The following is a 6,859-nucleotide window of genomic DNA, read 5'->3' as shown; positions in this document are numbered from 1 at the left end:
GAAATCAAAGAGGTGAGTTATAGGGAGAAAGAAAAGGGTAGGTAAAAGTGAAATATATACACTATGGTATAGTATACAGTAGTTCGCTTGAGGCCCACTCGCAATTGTCTTAGGTCACTGAGCACTCAGCACGTCGGGCGGGTCTCCGCAATAGCTCTGCGTCCAGGCAACTGTTCATAACGCACGCACTGCGTTCTGCTTCTGGACGCCGTATAGTGTGCAGACGCAGGATGGTTGGCTCCTCGCAAGCTGTGGTAACGGCCAATGATGGCCGTGGAACATCGTTTTGGAAGGACTTCAAGAATACAGTATTGTACTGCCACCTCTGCCTACCGGGGAAGGACTTAAAACTATGCTTGTTCTTCACTGCGACATCAGTGGAAGGCCTTACCGGATAGAAGATTTCTGCCAACCGATGAAAGACGCTGGTGTCATCGAACAGGTCGGGGGTATTGGCGCATACAAGATGTCTCATGTCTGTTTAGTCAACTTTCGAACCGAAGAGGCAAAGAAAAAGTTACTTTGCTTAGGGCACATCCTTTTTAAAGGAAAAACGTGCCTGCGTTTTGACCCCGAAAAGCAAGAAGTAAGACTTAAAGTGCACTGGTGCGCGTTCAACGTCAGCAACGATACGTTGAAACGCGCGTTTACCGTATACGGCGAAGTGAAAGAAGTATCTGGCGACAAATGGGAGACCGGCGGTTTTCAAAACACTGACTCGACTACCCGAGTTGTTCGGCTGATACTTCGTGAAGGTGATAGCCTGGATCGCATACCATATCAGATGCGTACCGGGAACGCCACCGTTATAGTCGTCGTCCCAGGGCGGGCGACGATATGCCTGCACTGCCACAACACTGGCCACATCCGGCGTGATTGCAGTGTGCCCAGGTGTAAGGAGTGCCAAGCTTTTCGGCACGAAGAGGCGGAATGCACGAGATCGTACGCCCGAGCTGCTGGAAGAGGAGCGTTCGGCGATAACAGCGAGCTGCACAAGGATAAGGATGAAGCGGAGAAGGCAGCTTCGAACGCAGCGGTTGGTAAACAAACGGACGCAGTGGAGAGCAATGGAGAGGGATGCGCAGAAGAACTCTTGCACCAAAGCTTAGTCCACCAGAGTCGAATACCACGAGCAGTACTACCAGTTCGCCGCAAGTTGCCCTGGACTCTACTGGAAAAGACAGTATGCCAGCTATGGACTTCGATTTGACGACGGCTAAACGGCGTCATCATGAGGAGACTAGAGAGAGCCAGGAGCAGCGACTGCGGCGTCTAGAACGTCAGTGGTGCGTCGCCGATGTGAAGAAGCAGTGCGTCACGAGAGGGAGACGATCGTCGTCGCTTCCTCGCGGCGAAAACCCAGAATCCTAACCAAAGGCGGGATGGCACTACATGGCGCGGCGCTGTGCGCGCAAAGGTAAGCGCCATACTGGCGTACTGGTCTTGCTAAGCGATGGCGTCGTTTGAAAAAAGCATTCTAGTAGCAATGCTCAATATCAGGGGTCTGTCCTCTTGAAGAAGGCAAAACCAACTGTTGCGACTAGTTACACAACAGGAACTAGACATTGTAGCGGTGCAGGAGACCAAAATTGAGAGGCAAGACCAGACCGACAGTATGGTGCGCCCTTTCAGCGGTCGATATGATGTTTGCGTGTGTCATGCGGTAGGGACTTTGGCAGGTTGTATGCTTTTGATTCGCCAATCGTTTGGTGCGATTGTGGAGAGCGTTGTGACCACTGATAGCGGTCGCTGGATTATCTGTGACATCACATTAGCTGGTTTGAAGTGGCGCATTATCTGTATTTACGCGCACGCTAATTCAGATGAGAAGCGAAACCTTTATGAAAATATCGGCTGTTACTGTGACACAGAACGTATGGTCGTTTTATTTGGTCACTAGTATTGTCTCGGGCCGTGCATACGCAGTTGAAATGGTTGGCTGGTGGGGTTTTAACGTCCCAAAGCGACTCAGGCTATGAGAGACGCCGTAGTGGAGGACTCCGGAAATTTCGACCACCTGGGGTTCTTTAATGTCAGTGCACGTTAAAGAACCCCAGGTGGTCGAAATTTCCGGAGTCCTCCACTACGACGTCTCTCATAGCCTGAGTCGCTTTGGGACGTTAAAACCCCACAAACCAACCATTTCAACTGCGCATGCACGACCCGAGACAAGACAAGTACTAAGCCTTTCCGAGATGCGAGTACTGCCTGTCTGAGTGACATAATGCCATCTTTATGATGTGGGCGATTGCATCGGAGACGCTACTGGAGCGCTTTTCACTCATTTCCAGGGAAGAAGCCACGCACGTTTAGATAGGACATACGTATCTGCCGAACTAATAAAATGTTGCTGTGAATACCGCATACAACCAGTGCCGTTCAGTGACCACTGTCTTGTTGTCTTTGGGATTGGAAAAAGAAATGGAAAACGAAACAAATTTGTATGGGACAATTGGAAACTTAATGAGAGGCTTCTGAAAGACGATAGTTTTGTGGGACAAGTAGTGGCAGCTTTAAATGAGATGCAATTAGCCAGTAATGAATCTCAAAGGGAAAAATGGGAAAGATTTAAACAAGAAATAAAGATAAATGCGATTGAACGATCGTGTGCTATTAAACAGCAAGAAAGGGTAAAAGGAAAGGCGCTTAGAAACAACCTCGCGTTTCTATTGACGCATGAGTGCAAGCAGACGGGCTCGTGCATGAAAGAAATCTGCTCCGTCAATCACAAATTGGAGGCAATAGATACGGAGAGATATCAAGCTGCGATGGTGAGGGAGAGGGCACAGCGCCTGTTAGCGGACGAAATGCCCACAAAATGTACTCTTGAATTAGAAAAGAAGCACGCCAGCAAGAATCACATATCAAAAATAGAATGGAAAGGTATAGCCTATTCAGATAAATCGAATATATAGATTGCCTTTTTGCGCACTTTTTAGTCACACAGAAGGTAAAATCGAACAATTCAAGTTTAGTTTCCTTTCTCTCATGCCAAGACTGGATGACGAAACAAAAAAACGTTTAGAGCTGCCAATCCACGAAGGAGAAGAGAATAAAGCCATAGAAAACCTCTACCCTGGAAAATCTCCAGGACCAGACGAGCTTGCAGTCGCCCTTTATAAAGAATTCAAAGAAGATTTCGCTCCAGTTTTGACTAAATTATTTAATGAGGTCTATGACAGAGATATGCTTCCCCGTCTTTTCTAACAGCCCATACAATTTTAATACCAAAAAACGTTGACGAAGCCAAGCTTCAACATGTAACCGCTAACAGACCAATATCTCTGACGAACACACACAATAAGATCTTCATGAAACTTTTTGCTAAAAGGCTTCAAACTGTAATGGAAGAATTAGTAGGACCGCATAAGACCTGCGGCATTAAAGGCCGAACCATATATACTAATATCCACAAGGCACGGTCTGTGCTGGAGTGTTGCGTCGCCTTGCATGAGTGTGTTGCCATGCTCCAGATTGACCTAGAGAAAGCTTTCGACAAGGTGCCGCATGATGTCTTGTTATCAATTTTAGAGCATGCAAATGTGGGCTCAGTTATTTGCAAAGGAGTCGCAATGGCGTACAGAGGGTGCGCCACGCGCCTGATAGTAAATAAGAAGGTGGGTGAGCGCATCCAAGTGCAAAGCTATGTGCGTCAAGGCTGCCCCCTGTCGCCATTGTTTTTCTGCTTGTATATTGAACCATTTTGTCTGAGCATTATCGAGAGCAGCAGTCTCCGAGGTTTTCGTTTGCATGCAGCAGAGGTCCGCGTACTTGCATATGCAGATGACATTGCCGTCTTCTGTATCGACTACGAAAGCATTCGCAGTGTTGTCACATTGGTGAAGGACTTTTGTTCTGTTAGTAGTAGTGCGGTGAATTGGAATAAGTGCCTGGGTTTCTGGCAAAAGAGTGCACACAACCTGTGCGAATTTCGTGAACATGCCTTGGGCAACAACCCCAGTGAAGTATTTAGGAGTGACACTGAAAAACTACCGATGCAGTGAGTCATATTGGTACCAGCAGGTTTTAGAAGTACGTGAGAAGGCCAACAGACTAAAAGGATTCGGTTGGTCTATGTTTGCACGTGCTACGATTTGTAATTTATTTCTTGTTACCAAGACATGGTACGTGTTACAAGTACTGCATTGTTCTCGTGTGAATGTGCAGAGATTTCACCGTGTGTTCGCCATGTTTGTGTGGAGAAGTACTTGGGAGCGCACCCGCCGAAACAGCTTGTTTCATCGCGTCCGCTCGGGAGGAGTTGGTTTGGCGCATTTGTATTTGCGCCAAGTGGTTAACCGTTTTATGTTCTTTCGTGATACAAAGGACCCATTTTTACGAACTGTGTGTCAGGTTAGATTGAACAGAGTGCTACCAAATTTTGTTGTAAGTTCGGCGAGCATGCAAGGGAGGATTTTCGGAATCCTTAAAGAAGTGTACATGTTATGTCGTGTATTGCAAGCCCGGTTTTCGTTTGAATATTTATCAACTGTGACACGAAAGAAACTTTACAAGGACTTATGCGATGTCTTTCTCCCAATCCCATTGTACAGACCGTTGTAATGTGCAGATCCATGGAAGCCAGTCCTTAAACGAGCAAAAAATATGGCTGTACCAGGGGGAACAAAAATGTTCTTTTCCAAACTCAATAGCTATACACTAGAAGTTAAGACTTATTTAAAAATTAATGGTTTTTTTGCACCTTGGGGAAATCACTGCTTCATATGCCGCAAACCGGAAACTATCGAACACGTTTTCTTAGAGTGTTGGGAAGCGTTTTTGTTCTGGGACATTATACAACGAACAATTAAAAAAGACCTACCCGTGGATTCTTGCGGAAGTCGATTTTCATCCATTGAAGATGATGGGCTACCGCTGGACATGATCATGTTATTGGGCCTGCACGGTATCTGGCGATCCAAAATGGCTTTCAGGAATGCAGACTTTGATGCGAGGAAAATACGGCAGTATTTTCTGGAAGCCGTTGCGAGTGTTATTGAAGCTCTCAAGACACAAGACGAAGTGCCTGAGTGGCTTCTGAGAATGAAAGTATTGCTGCAAATGACTGATTTGTAATGGATCACGCAGCCAAAATCGCGTGGTTTTAACTCATGTAGTGTACTTGTCGCGTAATATTCACTCTCTGTTTGTGTGCATGTGCGTGATGTTCTATATGTGTAAAATCTGATAATAAATTAGGCAACAAACAAAAAAAAAAAAGCGGCGTGGCCGAGCGGTTAGCGCCGAACGTTACTGAGCACGTAGTGGCGCGTTCGAATCCAGCTGCTAGTGGCGGTTTTTTTTTCTAGAGATCCTTTTTTTTACATTTTGTAACGTATTTGTGGTGCTTTGTTATTTTTAGTTTTCACTATTTACCCGAGGCCCTTTTTTTCGCCGGGCGACCAGCGCAATATATCGACGCTCTGCTTGGTATGCAGAGGCAAGTATGCCCCTTTTGTTTACGATGCCTGCAAATAGCACGTTGAAGGCCTCGTTGCCGCAGTATGTTGGTCAGATCTGCCATGCTTTAGTGAACAATTGAATAATAATGCGTTTTTCCTTCAGCACTTAGCATATGTATGCTTTTCGTGGCGTACGTAGCTGCAGTCCAGAGGGTCAGGTCAGGGTGAACGGGAGCTCGCAGTCGAAGCGGCGACGGCGGCGATATGTTGGCGCAGAAGTGTGAACGAAGAGTGTGTCGGCGGCAGCGGATTTCGCTCGCTCGCGCCTCCAAATGCTCAAATGTGAACGAGCCAGGCGCTTTTGCTGCTCCAAGCTCGCAATTCAGGCGCTGCAGGTCCAAACTCGAAACTATCCGAGTGCGCACGAAATGCCTGAGCCGAAACATAACCGAAACTGAAGTGGGCGCCTGTGGTGCCTCCAAGTATATTTTTTATTTGCCTTGCAACGTTTACTTTGTATTTTAGCCTTCATTTACATATGATAAAGCGTGTTATTATATTCGAGACAAACCCTACGACCGCATTCAAACGGGCAACGTAATTTGCATTTGTCAGCTTCCGGGATCCCTAGCGCGTCACGTGATTTGTAGTTAGGAGTTTCGGCTGTGGCGGCGATACCTGTATTTCTGTTCTTCCTCTTTACTACCTTATAACAGCTTTGTTTTCAGTAAGAGTGGATTTTTTGTAATCAGGAGTTGGCAGTCTACCTATGCAATCCCACTTTAGTTTTCCCTTTAATGTCCCTTTAAAGTCCCACGTGGGCTATAATCGTGCTTGAAGACGGACATGCCCGCATGATACTAAAATCGGTCTCTTCTGGACAACTGCAGTTTACGTGCTATAGCAAGCGGGCTCTCTGTGCGAGGACAATACCAGCCCTTTTGTGGCTGTTCACAAAAAGCCGCTAAAGGACCCAGATTGGCCACAATACGGCTGGAAGGCCGACGCACCCTCGAAATACCAAAATCAGTGCCTTGTGCGGAGTTTCAAGGCACGTGCAAGAGCAAGTGGGCCTTAGGTCCAAAGACAACACCTTCACAATTGCAGTTGCCGACGCAAAACTACGGTAGGTCCCACATTAGCCCTGACGGGGGTAGAAACTCGAGTGTCCACATGTTCGTCAGATTTTGTAAAACTGATTACTTACGCAACCTAAATGCGGGCTCTTATCGCCTAAAGTAGCACTAGTCTGAATGGGGCTGATGAAGCAATGCCGCTGTGGTTCCTTGGCCGTAGCGCTGCAGAAGACACCCCAATGTCTGCATAATATTGTCCTTGCATTATTTTCAACCCTTATTTCTATTAGACATTGGCCTAAATTACGAATACATTATATTTGTACAACAGTTGTTAATATCTTCAGTCAGGAATGTTTCATGGCTCTAGTTCTCGCGCTC

The 6,859-nt window shown here is 46.6% G+C and overlaps 1 pseudogene; it reads left to right on the top strand.

The window, feature by feature from the left end:
• Positions 1–230: 230 nt before the first annotated feature.
• Positions 231–1,371, top strand: LOC146188303 (uncharacterized; annotated as a pseudogene).
• The last annotated feature ends 5,488 nt before the right edge of the window (positions 1,372–6,859 follow it).

This window comes from Amblyomma maculatum, chromosome 5 (genome assembly GCF_055883805.1).
Source record: "Amblyomma maculatum isolate TAMU_Amacu chromosome 5, ASM5588380v1, whole genome shotgun sequence".
Lineage (NCBI taxonomy): Eukaryota > Metazoa > Arthropoda > Arachnida > Ixodida > Ixodidae > Amblyomma > Amblyomma maculatum.
Note: the sequence above shows the minus strand (reverse complement) of the source record. Positions and strands in the feature narration are given on the sequence as shown.